Here is a 20,561-nt window from a genome sequence, read left to right on the forward strand (position 1 = left end):
ATTATAAAGTGGATTTCAGCAGAAGTAAAAGCTTTTTGCTCTCTGAAAAATACATTTAAGAAAAACAAAAAATAATCTACAACTGTAGATAAATTTCACAAACTGGGGAGAAATATTTGTGAAATATGTCTGACAAAGTGTTTGTGAACAGAACTGTTGTTGCTGTTGTTTAGTTGCTAAGTCATGTCCAACCCTTTTGAGATCCCACGGACTATAGCCTGCCAGACTCCTCTGTCCACGGGATTTCCCAGGCAAGGATACTAGAGTGGGTTATCACTTCCTTCTCCAGAGGATCTTCCTGACCCAGCGATCAAACCCGTGTCTCCTGCACTGCAGGCAGATTCTTTACCATTGAGCCACCAGGGAAGCCTACCTGTAATTTTTACCTCGATACAAAATGAAGTAGTCTTTCTTATGATGGACATAAGGCGAATGAAGTTTGGGTATCTTCAAAGGTCAAAATAGAATCTTTCATGGGTACACAGAGTCTTCTTACGACAACATCACAGGGTGGCAACTAAAGTAGTCTCAAGACTTTCTGAAGCTGTGAGATTCCCTTAAGCATTTCTAAAACTGCTCACATGAGAAGGAAAGGAAGCAATATATGGAATTTTAGGAATGAAACTCTGGCTAATGGGGTTATGGGGCATCTGAGAAGTCACGGGATAGGTCTGGCTTTCTCAGAGGGGAGGCTGCAATTATTTTTTTATTTCCAACATCTGCTATTAAAATTAGTTCTGCACAAATGTCTGCAGATGCAGAGCAGCTGGCAGTTTTGCCTGCATTTTGCCCACTGGTAGAGCATAAGCAAGTCAATGAAGAAGGGCTGTTGAATTTTCCAATTGTTGTCCAGTCTTTTCAGAAAACTGGCAAATTTATGTTCTAAAACACTGGATTCAGAATGTTAATATCCTAGTGAACACTGGTTAGAGTTGGAGATATTCGTAGTGAAAATGAAACTTTACATCTAGTCTCTGAAGATAATAAGACTTGAAAATACACTCTCTTACAGCCACATAAGCAGATCTTTTCTATATCCATGTGGAATGAAGGCATACTATCCTATCTACATTAGTGCTTTCTGACTCATTTGACTTTTCTAAAGAAATCAGAAAATAAACATGTCCTACCTCACTAGTTAACCAAAAATGCAAAATAAAACAAGTTTCATCCTTCAGGCTGGAAAAAATAATAGACTATCCAAGTTTCCAAAGCTCTGAAGGAAAAGAAGAAGAACTCTCACCTCCCAATGGCAGGGAGTATAAAATAGTAAAATTTTTCTCAGAAGTAATATGATATTGCACCAAAAATCTTGATATTCCTTATCTCAGACTGAGAAAATTCCAAAATTTATTTTAAAGAAATAATCATGGATGTATATAAAGATTTATATATTTAAAAAAAAGAAACTGAATCACAGATATAGAAAATCTTATGGTTACCAAGGGGGAAATGGAAGGAGGGATAAATTGGGAGACTGGGATTAATACAGACATACTTCTATATATAAAATTGATAACTAATAAGGACCAATGTACAGCACAGGGAACTCAATACTTTGTAATGGCCTATATGGGAAAAGACTCTTAAAAAAGTGCATATATGTATATATATAACTGATGCACTTTGCTATATGGCAGAAAGTAACACAACATCATAAATCAACTGTACTCCAAAAAATTTTAAGATTTATGTACAAAATATTCCCTATAGAATCATATATATATTCCAACTCAAATATTCAACAGGTAAACAGCTAAATTATAGCATGTTGAAATGAGTATCTTAGCAAAACACAAGGAGAGTCTTATTTCAGCTAAATCTTTTAATAAGTCTGAATCAGTTTTTAAAATCAGAAAAATAGTGATGAAAAGCAGTGGTCCATCAGAGATGCTAGGTTTTTAAAGTGACAAAAGGCTAAAACAATTTCTTTTGAATTATGTACATGTTGGTTTTAGACTAATTACAGCTCTGATTCTAGAAAACTGAGAGTTTAGAGCTTTAAGCTTGTCTGAGCATCTCACAATAGGAACTGGTGACTAGTAGTACCCACTGGACATAATCGCACAGTACATTAGCATGAAAACTGGTCTCCCATCCAAGAAACAATAGCAACAATAAAAATCAGTGTATACTCATATGCCTTAAGACTCCATTTAAAGAGAAAAGCCAAAGCTCCCTCTCCCAGCAAAAAAGGGTGATAATATTCACATATGGTTGGGTGGGTACAGGAACAACTAGAAATAGAGCTCTCACAACATGGTGATATGGAGCACAAAAGTAGGGCCTACAGCGTAGGTGCAAAGTTTTAGTAGCTGAAAAGATATTTTTTGGGCATCAGTTCAGTTCAGTTCAGTTCAGTCGCTCAGTCGTGTCCAACTGTTTGCGAGCCCATGAATTGCAGCATGCCAGGCCTCCCTGTCCATCACCAACTCCCGGAGTTCACTCAAACTCATATCCATTGAGTTGGTGACGCCATCCAGCCATCTCATCCTCTGTCGTCCCCTTCTCCTCCTGCCTCCAATCCCTCCCAGCATCAGAATCTTTTCCAATGAGTCAGCTCTTCACATGAGGTGGCCAAAGTACTGGAGCTTCAGCTTTAGCATCATTCCTTCCAAAGAAATCCCCTTTGAAGGGCTGATCTCCTTCAGAATGGACTGCTTGGATCTCCTTGCAGTCCAAGGGACTCTCAAGAGTCTTCTCCAACACCACAGTTCAAAAGCATCAATTCTTCAGCACTCAGCTTTCTTCACAGTCCAACTCTCACATTCATACATTACTACTGGAAAAACCATAGCCTTGACTAGACGGACCTTTGTTGGCAAAGGAATGTCTCTGCTTTTCAACATGCTATCTAGGTTGGTCATAACTTTCCTTCCAAGGAGTAAGTGTCTTTTAATTTCATGGCTGCAATCACTATCTGCAGTGATTTTTGGAGCCCCTAAAAGTAAAGTCTGACACTGTTTCCACTGTTTCCCATCTATTTCCCATGAAGTGATGGGACCAGATGCCATGATCTTAGGTTTCTGAATGTTGAGCTTTAAGCCAACTTTTTCACTCTCCTCTCTCACTTTCATCAAGAGGCTTTTCAGTTCCTCTTTACTTTCTGCCATAAGGGTGGTGTCATCTGCATATCTGAGGTTATCGATATTTCTCCTGGCAATCTTGATTCCAGCTTGTGTTTCTTCCAGTCCAGCGTTCCTCATGATGTACTCTGCATAGAAGTTAAATAAGCAGGGTGACAATATACAGCCTTGATGTACTCCTTTTCCTATTTGGAACCAGTCTGTTGTTCCATGTCCAATTCTAACTGTTGCTTCCTGACCTGCATACAGGTTTCTCAAGAGGCAGGTCAGGTGAGGCACAAATAATAAGATTCTGAAATGCTTCATGTTTGAAAGAAGAATTTTTAAAAATCAATTTTGGTGAGTTTTAGAGCTACAGCATTAATGAAACACACAAGCAAGCCAACATGCAAGCAAAACAAAATATCTATACTTACTAATGGGTTACCTAAAAACCTAAGAGAAATGGAATTGGGTAGGTTGGCTTTTAATACAACTTTTTAAAATAGGCTTTAAAATGTATAAGGGACTCAAAAATCTCTAAAGAAACATGTGGAACAAACACATAGAAATAAATTACAGACATATACACAGAGACCACATATCCAGAAGAAAAGCTGACCTTACTGACATTACATACCAAGACAAACATCAATCAACACCTATTATTAGCATAGGGCATATGACCTGAACAGAGCAAATTTAAAATAATTGGAAACTCCAATCCAGGGGAAGGTCCTCCTCTCCCCCTAACTCCTTCAATATTGTTTTTAGAAGAGGTTATTGACAAAACACCAATTGACTGATTTAGAAACAAGTTTCTAGGAAAAGTTCTTTAAATATTTGATATTTGGCCAGTTTCTTTTACTTTCCACATCTATACTCTCTTAAAAAAGATGTGTTTGGGCTTCCCTGGTGGCTCAGTGGTAAAGAATCACCTGCCAATGCAGGAGACGTGGGTTGGATCCCTGATCTGGGGACATTCCACATCCGCAGGGTAACTCAGCAAGTCTGAGTGCCCTACGGCCTGCGCTCTGCAACAAGAGTAGCTACCGCGATGAGAAGCCTGCGCACCACCAACTACAGAGTAACCCCAGCTCACCACAATTGCAGAGAAGCCCTCTCAGCAATGGACACACAGCACAGATATAAGTTAACTAATTAATTAATTAAAAAATACAAGCATTCAAAATTGACAACTAAATTCCAGAAAAGTTTATAATATACCAAAGACAGACAGTTACAAGGGTTTTTTAGCTAAAAACAACAACAACAAAAAACCACATGGTTCTGTTTGCTACATTTATTATCTGTGAGTTGTGACAGGAGAACACAGAGATGCAGAATTCTCTGTGATTGTCAGGTAACACCTAATTGGGTCAGAAAATTTAGTTAGAATGCTGCAGAATCTCAAAGGATTATAGAGCTGGTCTTGAGCCCTCTTGTCTAATTCTCCCTACTTGGTGATCTTATTAGTCACAGGCTTTAAATACCAACCGTTCATTGATGATTCCCAAATGTACACCCCTAGGCCAAAACCTCTCCTGTAAGGTCCAGACTCATATTCAATTATTTGTCATCTCCAGTGGGGATCTCACAGTTATCTGTGAACTCCCTATCCCAACCCCTACTCCGCCTTCCACAAATCTGCCCTGGCCTAGAATTCCTCATCTCAGAAAGAGGTACAAGCAACAGCTCAGTGGCTCTCATCATGAAGCTGGAGTCTCTGACTTACTCCTTCACCCCAACCCTCTATCCAACTTATCAGTAAGCCCTCCAGGTGCTGCCTCAGATCCATCTGTTCTTGTCTCACCTGCGACAGCCTCCCTACTGGCCTGCCTGCTTCCATTCTTTATCTCCTACAGCCATGGTCACTCCCGTGTTGAGAGCCTTCCAATGGCTTCCCCTAACCCTCTTGGGGAAAAAAAAGTTCAGATTTCTTCCTGTTGCCTATAAAATCTTACACCTGGCCCCTGCCTACTTCTCAAGTTTTTTTTTCATTGACTCAACAAATATGCCAAACTCTTTCCACCTCAGGGCCTTTGGACATGCTATTCACGCTGCTTAGACTACTCTTTTCCTTATTTTCTTATGGCGGGCTCCTCCTCATTAAGTATGACTTCCGCAGGGAGGTCTTTCCTAATCTCCAGTTTAAGCACTGCTCCTTTTTGTTTCAGTCACAGAACTACTACAACTTGTAATTACACATTTGTCTACACGCATAATTCTATGTTCACTCCTATACGGAATAAGCTCCATGAGAGAAGGAACTATATTTGCTTTATTCATCAAAGAATACTTGATTGCCTAGAATAGTAGGTGCTTATTGCCTAGCACAGTACCTGATACAGAGTGATATCAAATATATATATTTTTAGAATTAATAAATCAATGAATGAAGATATTTCAAAAGCAACTGGAGAAATACATGGAAACAATGAGAAGATCAAGAGAATCTGGGTTGCAAATACTACCATATTACCTAACACAGCACGCAGACTTCTTCCAGATTTCTACTACAGTAGACATTCCATATTAAATAATGTATTTCTAGTCATAAGCATCAGTGAAGGTATATGGAAAAGAATGAGATAAAAATCTAGCCACATCCTAACTAAAGTCACTTTGAAATGTTATCACATTGGCACAATCTCTGTTAAGATCTTGGCCTCTCTACTTCATGCTCCTCTTGTGAACATACAGGTAAATACAGATTAATTTTACATAAATGAGATCATATCGTAAAAAGAAAAACTTTAATGGTGCAATATGATACTCATGACCTCTTAGATGATTATTAATTATCTAAGCTACATAAATAATAAATAGGCAGAAAAATAAGATCAAAGTAGCAAGTGAACAAGTGAAAAAGTCTAGTTGAAGATTGGTTGATTTTCTAGTGTGAATCATAGAAAATCTTTAAAAATACAGCATTTGGTATTATTATTTTTCATAATTAAACAAACTGGTGACTAAATTACATGAATTTCCTCTAAATCTCATGTCTATATCTTTTATTTTTAAAAATGTGTCCAGAAGTATATAGCTTAAAAATTTCACAGTGAAAAGTCTAAGAACTAAAATATGATGACCATATTTTCCAAACAAAAAATCAGAATGTATATTGACAAACATTTTTAAAAACAAGAGTGTTGAAAAATCTTAAGTATTATCATCTCCATATTACAGATAAAAGTAGAGGGACTCAGTCAAGTAATTCATCCAAGATGAGAGTAAGAGAATCAGTATTTAAACTAGGTTTTTGTTCCTCAGAGGCTCATGCTATTTCCACTTTGCTACAATGCATTCCACTATTTGCCTTTTCATTCACTCCAATATAAACTGAGTATTTACTAGATGCTGCTGTGATTAACTTGATATAAGAAAGGAAATTATTACTTGTCCTTAAAGCTCAAAAATATTTCCAGAATCTAACAGGGTTGAGAGGAACCTGCCTGCCAATGCAGGTGACTCAAGAGATGGGGGTTCGCTTCCTGGGTTGGGAAGATACCCTGGAGAAGGAAATAGCAACCCACTCCAGTATTCTTGCCTGGGAATCCCATGGACAGAGGAGTCTGGCAGGCTACAGTCCATGAGGTCGGTCGCAAAGAGTTGGACACAACTGAGCATGTGCATGCTTACAAACACACACACACACACACACACACACACACACACACACACACACACTCACAAAGAGTTGGACACAACTGAACATGCGCATGCTCACAAACACACACACACACACAAGGAAGGAGGGAGGGAGAGAGGAGGGAAGCTCCTTGAAACAAAGAGGATCAACTGTCTGTCTTCTTTGTTAGATCTGCTCAAACATCATGTGACATCCATTTGAGGCCTCTGGCCCATCAGAAAGTCATCAAAACAAGATGCATTGTTTCCAAGTCCCAGCCAAGGCTCGTGAAAATTAAGCTGGTAAAAGCAATGCCATAAATATAATATTGGAATTCTAAATTTTGACATCTAGAGATGTAAGAGAATTAGAATGTTAGAGAGAAGCCTGTTTTTTGTTACAAAATAACTTGTTAAGAATCAAAAAATACAATAAAATGATAATCAAGTACAAGACCATACTTAATAGAGTTATGCATGTGCTGCTAGGATAAAAAATCTATTCATTTAAAAAAAATCTATTCATTCATTCATCTATCTGGCCATCAAACATCATTGAGTGCATACTACATAGGACACTTGGCTGAATGGTACATAAGGCTGAATCAAATGTGGATTGCATTCTTAAGCAGTCTTCAGTTTAGTACTAGAAGGAAAAAATAATTACATGGTAGAAAGGAGAGCTTACTTTCTTTCAAGGATTGGGGAGGGCTTTGTGGACAAGGGGTGTTTAAACGGGAGCCTGACACAGAGAAGATGTGGACATATGGAAATGTGAGGAGAGTGTACTTGTGTATTCTGACTGGGTGGAGCCAGCAGGTTGAATACCATAAAGAGGTTAAATGGAATCCAGGCTTTATCCCGGAGCCCATGATTTTGCTATTAACTCACCCCACTTAACTCATAAAAGTTGAGATACTTCCCACTTCTAAACTATAATATGGAGCTAGTATTACCCTCCTCCTTGTCTGGGATTTTGTGAAGAGTAATTAATACTTACAAAGCAGTAATACTCTCAGAGAAAGTTTCTTTTCCTGAATTTTAAAAGATAGAAAATTATTTTACACATTACATTTTCTAGTTTCTCCTTTAATAAGTTTTGCATCAACCATAGTTACCTTCTCTATTAAAGCCAATTCACTAAATAAAACTCAGACAATTCCTCAAAGTATCACAGAATTCTTTGGCCTCCTTGGATCTTTGTTGGCCTCCTTATTAGGCTAACAACCGAGGGAAGACACAGCAACTGCCTGCAAGGTGTAACAGTGAGATAGAAAATACACTCAGATGAATTAATTTGTTGCAATCAGAACATAAGCTTCTTAACATTAAGTAATTCTCAGAGACTAGAAGGGTTGTTATATATGGATTTAGTCCAACTTACACAGATGAGGGAACTAAGGCTGAGGGAGATCCAGTGACCTGCCCAAGATTATCCACATGATTAATGGCAGACCTAGGACTTCCATTTCTGGTCCGTTATCCTTTCTTTTAAACCAGAGGTCAAAAACCAGGACTCACTGGAAAAATTCTGTCTACAGAATTGTTCAGTATAGCCCTCATGGTTTTTTAAAATTATTAATCTGAATTCTTAAAGCAAGAGACACACAGAGATTTGTTACAGACTCTGTCTATTCCCTAAGTCTTGTGTGTGCTTGGGATTCTCCAGGCAAGAATACTGGACTGGGTTGCCATTCCCTTCTCCAGGGGATCTTCCCAACCCAGGGATGGAACCCAGGTCTCCTGCATGGCAGGTGGATTCTTTACCATCTGAGCCACCAAGAAAACCCCTTTAGTTCAGTTCAGTCGCTCAGTCATGTCCGACTCTTTGCGACCCCATGAACTGCAGCATGCCAGGCCTCCCTGTCCATCACCAACTCCCGGAGTTCACTCAAACTCGTGTACCTACTGACCTGGGGAGTTCCCCTTTCAGTATCCTATCATTTTGCCTTTTCATACTGTTCATGGGGTTCTCAAGGCAAGAATACTGAAGTGGTTTGCCATTCCCTTCTCTAGTGGACCACACTCAGTTAGACCCCTCCACCATGACCCACCCATCTTGGGTGGCCCCACAAGGCATGGCTTAGTTTCACTGAGTTAGACAAGGCTGTGGTCCGTGTGATTGGATTGACTAGTTTTCCGTGATTATGGTTAGAAAACAAGCAAGTAGTATGAATATGTGAATTGAGACTATCTAAGGGGTTTTCTGGAGAAGACGATGGCACCCCACTCCAGTATTCTTGCCTGGAAAATCCCATGGACAGAGGAGCCTGGTGGGCTGCAGTGTGTGGGGTCGCTAAGAGTCGGACACGACTGAGCAACCTCACTTTCACTTTTTACTTTCATGCATTGGAGAAGGAAATGGCAACCCACTCCAGTGTTCTTGCCTGGAGAATCCCAGGGACAGGGGAGCCTGGTGGGCTGCCGTCTATGGGGTCGCCCAGAGTCGGACATGACTGAAGCGACTTAGCAGCAGCAAGGGGTTTTCTTAGATAGTCTCAATTCACATATTCATACTACTTGCCTGGCACTGGTAGAATGAATGCTGACCATTTTCTCTATCTTCCCTTCTCTAATAGTAGATGCTGAATTTAAACAAGGAAGTCAATTAATTCCCTACCATCCCAAATCTCAAATGCCATTTTTTTTCTTTTCCTTAATAATATTAGCTCATTTTTGAGGAGTGTGTGTGTGTGTGTGTGTGTGTGTGTGTTAATCACTCAGTTGTGTCCGATCCCCTGGACTGTAGTTGGCCAGTATCCTCTGTCCATGGAACTCTCTAGGCAATAATACTGGAGTCGGTTGCCATTCCCTTCTCCAGGGGATCTTCCTGACCCAGGGATCAACCTGGGTATTCTGCACTGCAGGCAGAATCTTTACCATCTGAGCCACCAGGGAAGCCTCATTCTTTGTGTAGGTCATGTTATAAAAGCACAGAGATATGCTCAAGGTTATAAAGCTCACTAGTGACAGACCTAGGGCTAGACCCTGGGATTATGGGCTGGGTTCAGAGGCCTTTTATTTCTCTTCCAGTTTTATTCAAATATACATACAGCACTGTATAAGTTTAAGGTATAAACATAAAGATGTGACTTACCTATATCATGAAACAATTTTACAGTAAGTTTAGTGACCATCCATCATCTCATATAGATACAAAATTAAATAGCAAAGTTTGTGTAATGACAACTCTTTGGATTTACTCTCTAAACAACTTCCATAGTTGACCGACAACACTGTCAGTTCCTATTACACAACACAAGGACTTTTCTCTATACATTTTTAAATGATCACCATATTAAGTCTAGCTATGATGTCACCATACAAAGATATCACTTAGTCATTGACTATATTCTGTACACTCTGTATTTCATATCTGTGACATTTCTTTTGCAACTGAATTTGCACCTCTGAATCTCCCTCACCCACTTCTTTATTCCCCCATTCCCTTCTCCTCTGGTAACCACCTGTTTGTTCTCTGTGTTTATAACTGTTTCTGTTTTATGTTTGTGTTATTTGTTTTTTAGATTCCACATTTAAGCAAAATGATACAGTATTTGTCTTTCTCTGACTTATTTCACTTAACACAATATTCTCTAGGTCTATCCACGCTATAGCAATGGCAAGGTTTCGCTCTTTTTATGGCTGGGTAGTATTCCATTGTATACACTCCACATCTTCCTTAACCATTCATCTTTTGATGGGCATTTGGGCTGCTTCCATATCTTGGCTACTGTAAACAATGCTGCAATGAACACAGCGGTGAATATATATTTTCAAATCAGTGTTTTTGTTTTCTTCAGATAAATACCCAGGAGTGCAATTACTGCATCATATGCTAGTCCTACTTTTAATCTTCTGAGAAATTTTCATGCTGATTTCTACCATAGCTGCACCCATTTACATTCCCATCAACAGTGCACAAGAGTTCCTTTTTCTCCACATCCTTGCCAACATTTGTTAAATGTTATCTTTTTGATAGTAACCATTCTGACAGGTGTGATGTGATATTTCATTGTGGTTTTGATTTGCATTTCCTTGATGATTAGTGATGTTGAGCATCTCTCAGGTGTCTGCTGGCCATCTGGATGTCTTCTTTGGAAAAATGTCTATTCAGATCATCTGTCCATTTTTCAGTTTGGTTTTTTTTTTGACGTTGAGTTTTATGAGCTCTTGTATATTTTGGATATTAACCCTTTATCAGACACATCATTTGCAAATATCTTCTCCAGTTCAGTAGGTAGCCATTTTATTTAGCTGATAGTTTCTTTTGCTGTAGTTCAATGTAGTCTCATTTGTTTATTTTTGCTTTGTTCTCCCCTGCCTGAGGACACATATCCAAAAAAAAATGTTACTAAGACCAATGTCAAAGGGAGTATGTCTACATTTTCTTCTAGAAGTTTTGTGGCTTCAAATCTTATATTTAAATCTTAAACCTTATATAAGATTGCTCTGAGCTGTACAGTAGTAAGATACACTGTGTTCATGGATTGGAAGAATTAATATTATTTAAATGACCATACTACCACAGGAAAAATACAAGTTCAAGCAATTCCTATCAAAGTACCAAAAGCATTGTTCACAGAACTAGGACAACTATTCTAAAATCTATATGGAAATGCAGGTAAGTCTTTTTATTCAGCTTTGAGCCCAAAGGACCAAATAGCATATCCCACAACGATTCATCTATAGTTTAATTCCTTCTTTTCAGAAAAATATTTATATCAAACTAAAAGTGAACATATTTCAGTCAAGAGTATATTCCACACAAGGTACAGTGAGTCTGAAAGATAATAAGTAGTATTTACATGCTTATTATATGTTCCAGGTTGTCTTCAAATACAAATGCATAACCAATGATCACAAATGGACTGTAAGTATTAAATGACTAAACATTTAGAAAAGGAGAAAACTAAAGACTAGAAAACAGAATTTAATATTTCCCTGCTAACATCTACACATATGTGAAGTACTGAACATATCCCAAACCTCAGCTACAGTAGCTATAAAATAAGTTTATTGTCAATCGGCCACCAAAGAATAGTAGGATGGCTTTTAGATGAAAAAGAGAAATAGAATCTTTATATTAAATAGAATTAGGGAATTGTAAACCATCTGCAGCACCCATTCCCCAATTTTATTAATAACAAACTAATGAAGAAAAGTACACCTGGGAAATGTATTAGAACTTGAACAATTCCCTAAAAAACTATAAAATGAATTCAAACGTTTAAAAGCTTCAGGGAGAAAAAAAAATTAAATATCTCCATTGAGAAACAGCCTGCATAACTGGCTCCTTAAGATGTAAAGGAAAATTGTTTTGTTATAGAATTCAATGGCTAGAGGATTCTGGGACATACATAGGTTGTTACATACCTATCAACTTTGTCACCTGAATAGCTATACAATGGTAAGTCTTTTTTTAACTTTTCCTAAAATGAGAATAAAATTTTTAATTTTTAGGAAATGATGTTCTGGGGGCATACTCAGTACTGGACCATTCACTCCTTCCTAAAACTCTTTTGGCATCCGTGATACCACTCTCTACCGGTCTTCCTCAAATTGCTTTCCAGTTGCTCCTTCTCAGTCTCTGTCAGGTATTTATTTTCTACCACTCCTTAAACACAAGGGCTCTCAGGCTCTGTCACTAGCATCTACTTCCATGGGCGTTCCTTCAGTGATTTCATCTCTCTCATTGTAAACTAATCTCCAGTTTTTATCCCCAGTCCTCTTGAATATCCTACTGCCTAATGGGAACATATCTGCTTAGATGTTTCACAGGATTACACACTCAGCAGTCCACAACTGAACTCATCTTCTTCTTGCAGAAGCTTTACTTCTTGTATCTTTGTTAACAGAACCCACCACCTGCTCAGACCAACAAACTTGAAAATCTTCAACAGTCAATTTAGGCTTCTCCTTCTGCCTCATCTCTCACAAACCATTATCAAGGCCCTATACCACTTTACTTTTTATATTTTTCTCTAACCTGTTTCATCCTCTCTGTCCCAACCACAATGGCCTTAGCTTGGGCCTCTGTTAGTTTTAGGACTTGGCTACTGCAATGATCTCATCTAAGTCACAATTCTAACTTTGCTTCTGTGAATAAAGTTCATGTTCTTCATTGCCAAAAGCAGCATTTCCTGTGTCAGTTATCTATGGATGCTTATGAAAATGCCTATTTCTAGAGCAGTCTGAAATTTTACACACTTCCCAAGTAATTGTGATATAATGTAAAACTTGAGAAAGAAAGGCTAAAGTTTAAGTCCAAAATTCTTACCAAGGCACACAAGGTACTGAAGGACTTGGCCCTTTGTCTACTTAGCTCTCTAAGCTAGCATCTCCCTCTCTCCCCCATCAAGTCTTTATTATTTAGAATACTGAATTTTTCTGCACTTATCTCAGAGCCTTTGGTTTCCTTTCCTTTGTATTTTGTCCCCTTTCTTCACTTCATCAAGCCTTACTCAACCTTTTTGGAATCATGAAAGAAGGTCCATCGTGAAACTGCTTTTATTCTTTCAAGCAGACACTTAGCTCCCAAATCGTATTAACCAAAAACTGGCTTTCTTTGAAATGGTATCATAGAAAGATATTTGGTCTTTGTCTCTGGCTCCAGGCATAGAGCTCCTAAAGCCCTTGTGATTTCCTGAGTGATAAGGGTGATGGAGCATCTTTTGTTCTAATGAGGTGACTCCTGGTGGGTCCCTAAATAGCTTCAGGATGGGAACTAGTGGCCAGAACAATCAAGTCTTAATTAGAAGCTTGGAAATTTCAGCCCTACCCTGCAAACACTAGGAAGAGGAGAGGGGTTGGAAACTGAGTTAACCATCAATAGCCAATGATTTAATCAGTCATGCCTAAGTGATGCAATCTCCATAAAAACTCATAAAGGACAGGATTCTGAGAACTTTCAGGTTGGTATACACATCAAGGTGCTGAGATGGTGAGACACCTGGAAAGGTCATGGAAGCTCCATAAGGCAAGCTCCCTCATAGCTTGCCTTATGCATCCCTTCCTTTTGCCTAGTCCTGGAGTTGTATCCTTTTTAATAAACCGGTAACAGCAAGTAAAGTACTTTCCTGAGCTCTATGAGTGCTTCTAGCAATTATTATTGAACCTGAGGAGAGAGGCTGTGGGAACCCCTGACTTTATAGCCAACTTGGATGGAAGTGTGAGTAACGTGGGGACTCAATACTTGAGAGACTGGTGTCTGAAGTAAGGACAGTCCTGTGGGACGACATCCTTAAATTTATGGAGTCAGATGGTAACTCTGGGTAGTTATCAGAACTGAATTGACACATAGCTGGTGTCCTCAAAGAATTGGAGAGTTGGTTGCTGTCAGGAAGAAAAACATCATCTCACTTGCCTTCAGAAGTATGTGTATTCTCTGAAGGAGATGGAACTTATGATTAGGAAAATAGGTAAAATTATTATCCTTCTCCATTTTTATCAATCTACTGCTAAAATCAAAGGTATCTCATTCTAATACAACCAAAAACAACAAAGGAAGACTCTCTGGGATTTTCCACTGACCAGATTTTCAAAAACAGTCCTTAAAGTACCCCATTTGACCTGTTAAAATTGATGACAGGAAACTGGAATCATTAGGAGGAAATGTAACAATGCCTTTTACGGTACTAAAGTGGATTAAGTCTAATTCCACAGCTTCCTGAAGGAGAAAGCCCACGTTTATATATGGGCTTTTCTAATACCCTCCAAACTTAAACTCACATCAGTAAATGTTATGTTTGATTAAGAGTAATTTTCATGAAAACTTAAATACAATTCAAGTGAATCTTTAAAAGAGGTTTCAACATTTATCAGAGGGCCTCTTTGTTTTCTCCTTGAAAACTGCTTCTGTTATAAAACTAAGTCATTCACTGTGAAAGAAAAATGTTAAAAATATAAAAACATACAGAACATGTCAAGTCTTAAAGTGTTAGTCGCTGAGTTGTGTTTGACTCTTTGCAAACCCGTGGACTGCAGCCCTCCAGGCTCTTCTGTCCATGGATTCTGACAATACTGGAGTGGGTACTCCCTTCTCCAGGGGATCTTCCTGGGATCGAACAAGTAGATTCTTTACCATCTGAGCCACCAGGGAAGCCCACAAGTCTTAAAAACTACCCATGATTCTACCATCCCAAGGGATTCCATGGTTTTATGTATTACCTTCTAGATACACAGGCAGAAAAGTGTTTTATTATGTAAAAGGTGATTTTACACTGTAGAGGTGTTTTAAAATATGCTTTTATAAATGAAAATTTACTGTCACTGTAATTTTTAAAATTATTTTAAATCAAACAAATGAAGCAAGAATACATTGTTTAAAAAATTCCAACTACACCAGTAAACATAAAGTTCCTTTTAGAAAAATCCCAGGTTCGGTTTCCTCCCAAGTTAAGTGGACCTATTAGCCAGACTTTTAGACATGTGTATGTGTACATTTGCACAACAGAAATGATGTTTTATTTTACATAAACAGTATTATATTATATTTGCATGTACATTCGCAGTCACTCAGTCGTGTCTGACTTTCGGTGATCTCATGGACTATAGCCGCCAGGCTCCTCTCTCCATGGGATTTCTAGGCAAGAATATCAAAGTTGGTTGCCATTTCCTTCTCCAGGGGATCTTACTGACTAAGGGTTCAAACCCATGTCTCCTGCATTGGCAGACAGATTATCATTTACTGTCCTGTAATTTGCTTTCTTTTGTAATTTGCTTTCTTTACTCAGTATGTTATTTGGAAGATCTTTCCCTGTCAGTACACATGGATTTATCCCATTCTCCGTAAGCTCTGCCTAGTTGTCCTGAGTGTGTAGGCATTCTCATGTGAATGAATACGGGATTTGTTTTGCTATTACAGACAATGCTACAACAATCATTCTTATAGCATGTGCTTGAGTTACATGTAAGAATTTCTTTTTAAGGGCAGAAAACAAGAAAGGAAACTGCAGAGTCATAGGTACAGGTAATTTAAGTTTTAACAGATACTACCAAATTGCCCTCCAGTGGTTATACCAAATTCTAGGTCCACAAACAGTTTATGATACTACTTTTTGCTCTATTCCCTCATTCAGTTCAGTTCAGTTGCTCAGTCTTGTCCAACTCTTTGCAACCCCGTGGACTGCACCACGCCAGGCCTCCCTGTCCATCACCAACTCCTGGAGTTTACTCAAACTTATGTCCATCAAGTTGGCGATGCCATCCAATCATCTCAACCTCTGTTATCCCCTGTTGTCCTCCTCTCCTCCCACCTTCAATCTTTCCCAGCATCAGAGTCTTTTCCAATGAGTCAGTTCTTCGCATAGGGGGCCAAAGCATTGGAGCTTTAGCTTAAGCATCAGTCCTTCCAATGAATATTTAGGACTGATTTCCTTTAGGATGGACTGGCTGGATCTCCTTGCAGTCCAAGGGACTCTCAAGAGTCTTCCCCAACACCACGGTTCAAAAGCATCAATTCTTCAGCACTCAGCTTTTTTTATAGTCCAACTCTCACATCCATACACGACTACTGGAAAAACTATAGCCTTAACTAGCTGGACCTTTGTTGGCAAAGTAATGTCTCTGCTTTTGAATATGCTGTCTAGGTTGGTCATAACTTTTCTTCCAAGGAGAAAGCGTCTTTTAATTTCATGGCTGCAGTCACCATCTGCAATGATTTTGGAGCCCAAGAAAATAAAGTCTGACACTGTTTCCACTGTTTCCCCATCTATTTGCCGTAAAGTGATGGGACTGGATGCCATGATCTTAATTTTTCGAATGTTGAGCTTTAAGCCAACATTTTCACTCTCCTCTCTCACTTTCATCAAGAGGCTCTTTAGTTCTTCACTTTCTGACATAAGGGTGGTGTCATCTGCATATCTGAAGTTATTTATATTTCTCCCGGCAATCTTGATTCCAGCTTGTGCTTCATCCAGCCCAGCATTTCTCATGATGTACTCTGCATATAAGTTAAATAAGCACGGTGACAATATACAGCCTTAATATACTCCTTTCCCGATTTGGAACCAGTCTGTTGTTCCATGTCCGGTTCTAACTGTTGCTTCCTGACCTGCATACAGATTTCCCAAGAAAGAGGCAGGTCAGGTGGTCTGGTATGCCCATCTCTTTCAGAATTTTCCACAGTTTATTGTGATCCACACAGTCAAAGGTTTTGGCATAGTCAATAAAGCAGAAATAGATGTTTTTCTAGAACTCTCTTACTTTTTCGATTAACCAAGTGGATGTTGGCAATTTGCTCTCTTGTTCCTCTGCCTTTTCTAAAACCAGCTGGAACATCTGGAAGTTCACAGTTCATGTACTGTTGAACCTTGGCTTAGAGAATTTTGAGCACCACTTTACTAGTGTGTGAGATGAGTACAATTGTGCAGCAGTTTGAGCATTCTTTGGCATTGCCTTTCTTTGGGATAGGAATGAAAACTGACCTCTTCCAGTCCTGTGGCCACTGCTGAGTTTTCCAAATTTGCTGGCATATTGAGTGCAGCACTTTCACAGCATCATCTTTTAGGATTTGAAATAGCTCAACTGGAATTCCATCACCTCCTCTAGCTTTGTTCGTAGTGATGCTTCCTAAGGCCCATTTGACTTCTCATTCCAGGATGTCTGGCTCTAGGTCACTGATCACACCATCATGATTATCTAGGTCATGAAGACCTTTTTGTATAGTTCTTCTGTGTATTCTTGCCACCTCTTCTTAATATCTGTGCTTCTGCTAGGTGCATACCATTTCTGTCCTTTATCGAGCCCATCTTTGCATGAAATGTTCCCTTGGCATCTCTAATTTTCTTGACGAGATCTCTAGCCTTTTCCATTCTGTTGTTTTCCTCTATTTCTTTGCACTGATAGGTGAGGAAGGCTTTCTTATCTCTCCTTGCTATTCTTTGGAACTCTGCATTCAGTTGGGTACATCTTTCCTTTTCTCCTTTGCCTTTCACTTCTTTTCTTCTCACAGCTATTTGTAAGGCCTCCTCGGACAACCATTTTGCCTTTTTGCATTCCCTCATTACATCAGTTATTATCAAATTAAATATATTTGCTAACCCATGGGTGAAAAGTTTTATCTTATTTTTAAATTTCTCTAATTACTAATGAAGTTGAATGTATTTTCTTATGAGTCATTTTTATTCCCTCTCCTATGAATTTATTTTTCTATTATTGTTTTTAGGAGTTCTTTATGGATCAGGAGTATAAAGCATTTGCTCTATATACTGCAAATACTTCTCAATTATTGCTTGTTTTCTAGGGTAATTATGGTATCTTCTCTTATTAAAATTTATATTTGACATAGTCAAATTTATTAATCTTTTTTAGGGCTTTTGTGCTTAGTCACCTACTTAAGATTTTTCCTTTCTCAAGGGAACATAAACTTTCCTATATTTTTCCTCTAATAACTTTATATATATATTTTTTTTAATTTTTATTTTTACTTTATTTTACTTTACAATACTATATTGGTTTTGCCATACATTGACATGAATACACCACGAGTGTACATGAGTTCCCAAACATGAACCCCCCTCCCACCTCCCACCCCATATCATCTCTGGATAATCCCTGCGCACCAGCCCCAAGCATCCTGTATTGAACATAGACTGGCGGCAATTCGTTTCTTACTTGATAGTATACATGTTTCAATGCCGTTCTCCCAAATCATCCCACCCTCTTCCTCTCCCAGAGTCCAAAAGACTGTGCTATACATCTGTGTCTCTTTTGCTGTCTTGCATACAGGGTTATCATTACCATCTTTCTAAATTCCATATATATGCATTAGTATACTGTATTGGTGTTTTTCTTTCTGGCTTACTTCACTCTGTATAATCGGCTCCAGTTTCATCCATCTCATTAGAACTGATTCCAATGTATTCTTTTTAATGGCTGAGTAATACTCCATTGCGTATATGTACCACAGCTTTCTTATCCATTCATCTGCTGATGGACATCTAGGTTGTTTCCATGTCCTGGCTATTATAAACAGTGCTGCGATGAACATTGGGGTACCTGTGTCTCTTTCAGTTCTGGTTTCCTCGGTGTGTATGCCCAGCAGTGGGATTGCTGGGTAATAAGGCAGTTCTATTTGCAATTTTTTAAGGAATCTCCACACTGTTCTCCAGAGTGGCTGTACTAGTTTGCATTCCCACCAGCAGTGTAAGAGGGTTCCCTTTTCTCCACACCCTCTCCAGCATTTATTGCTTGCAGACTTTTGGATCACAGCCATTCTGACTGGTGTGAAGTGGTACCTCATTGTGGTCTTGATTTGCATTTCTCTAATAATGAGTGATGTTGAGCATCTTTTCATGTGTTTGTTAGCCATCCGTATGTCTTCTTTGGAGAAATGTCTATTTAGTTCTTTGGCCCATTTTTTTGATTGGGTCGTTTATTTTTCTGGAATTGAGCTGCAGGAGTTGCTTATATATTTTTGAGATTAGTTGTTTGTCATTTGCTTCATTTGCTATTATTTTCTCCCATTCAGAAGGCTGTCAACTTTATATATTTTTAAATGTGTAGGTCTATAACCCATCTAGGATTTTTCAGTTTGATCTAGTGTGGGGCTCTTAACTTTTGTTTTTATATGGACAGCTAATTATCAATTCCAGGTGTAGTTCTTCCTATCACCACCGATTTGAAACATTATTTCTATCATGCAGTAAATCCCTATATACACACATAAACCTATCTGTTTCATTAATTTATACTGCTTTAGGAAAAGTTTATAATATATTTTGATATCCTCTAGGGCACATCTCCTCTAACCCTCTTATTTAAAAGTATCTTGCTGGGCGTCCCTGGTGGCTCAAAGCTGAAGAATTCGCCTGCCAGTATAGGAGTCACGGGTTTCATTCCTGGTCAGAGAAGATCCCATATGCCGAGGAACAACTAAGCCTGTGCGCCACAACTATTGAGCCTGTGCTTTAGAGCCCGGAACCACAACTACTGAGCCTATGCACAACTTCTGAAGCCTGCGTGCCAGGAGAGCCCATGTTCCACTACAAGAGAAGCCACTGCAGTGAGAAGGTCCTGTACTGCAACTGGAGAGTAGCCCCCACTCGCCGCAACTAGAGAAAAGCTCTCTTAGCAACAAAGACAAAACACAGCCAAAAATAAACAAACAAAAAAATATATATATAATAAAAATAAAAGCATCCTGCTTTTCTTGAGCATCTTCTCTTCCACGTGATTTTTAGAATCAAGTTTCAAAAAGCCAGTTAGGATTCTGACGGGGATTGCACTGATGCTGTAAGTTATCTAGGGTAGAAATGGCCTCTCTGCTATATTAAGCCTTTTCTTTGAGGAACATGCACAGATCTCCACTCAGGTTTTCTTTTACATGCTTCAGTAGGGTTCATGTAGGTCTTACAGATTTCTTGTCAAAGTGCTGCCAGGCACAGCAGGCACTCTGTAAATGGTAGCTACTATTATTACTAAGGGTTTATTGGTTGCAGTAGACTAAAAATAAACCAAGAAGCATATTCTAGAAACCACTGTCAGTTTCCCAGGACAAAACTAAATCTGGATCCTAAATTAGCCTTCAACTCCCCATCTCCCTTCTTATTCTTACCTCTATTCCAATGAAAAGGTCCATTTTTCAGAATTATTTTAAAAATAAGTTTTAAAAAATCTAATTTTAGTCACTAATATAGTAATTCACTAGAGAATATATTTAAGCCTTGAACAGTCTCTAGGCAGATCCTTAATAAAACACTAAAAGCATCTAAAAATACATTTCCAAGACAGAGCATGTAAATCACATTTCCTGTGCAGGAACTGAGGTTTCTACTCTATGGATCCAGAGGTCAGTTAACAGAATTCTCTCTCAGTGTGTTCTGTATGCCTGCCAATAATTACCATAAAATGCAAGGAACAAAA

At 38.6% G+C, this 20,561-nt stretch overlaps 1 protein-coding gene across 3 annotated transcripts in view; it reads right to left on the reverse strand.

Moving 5' to 3' along the window:
• The window catches only part of SSH2 (slingshot protein phosphatase 2), a 243,783-nt gene that overhangs the window by 196,132 nt on the left and 27,090 nt on the right, over positions 1 to 20,561 (reverse strand). The window lies entirely within an intron of this gene.

The sequence above is a fragment of the Ovis aries genome, chromosome 11 (assembly GCF_016772045.2).
Source record: "Ovis aries strain OAR_USU_Benz2616 breed Rambouillet chromosome 11, ARS-UI_Ramb_v3.0, whole genome shotgun sequence".
In the NCBI taxonomy this organism is placed as follows: Eukaryota; Metazoa; Chordata; class Mammalia; order Artiodactyla; family Bovidae; genus Ovis; species Ovis aries.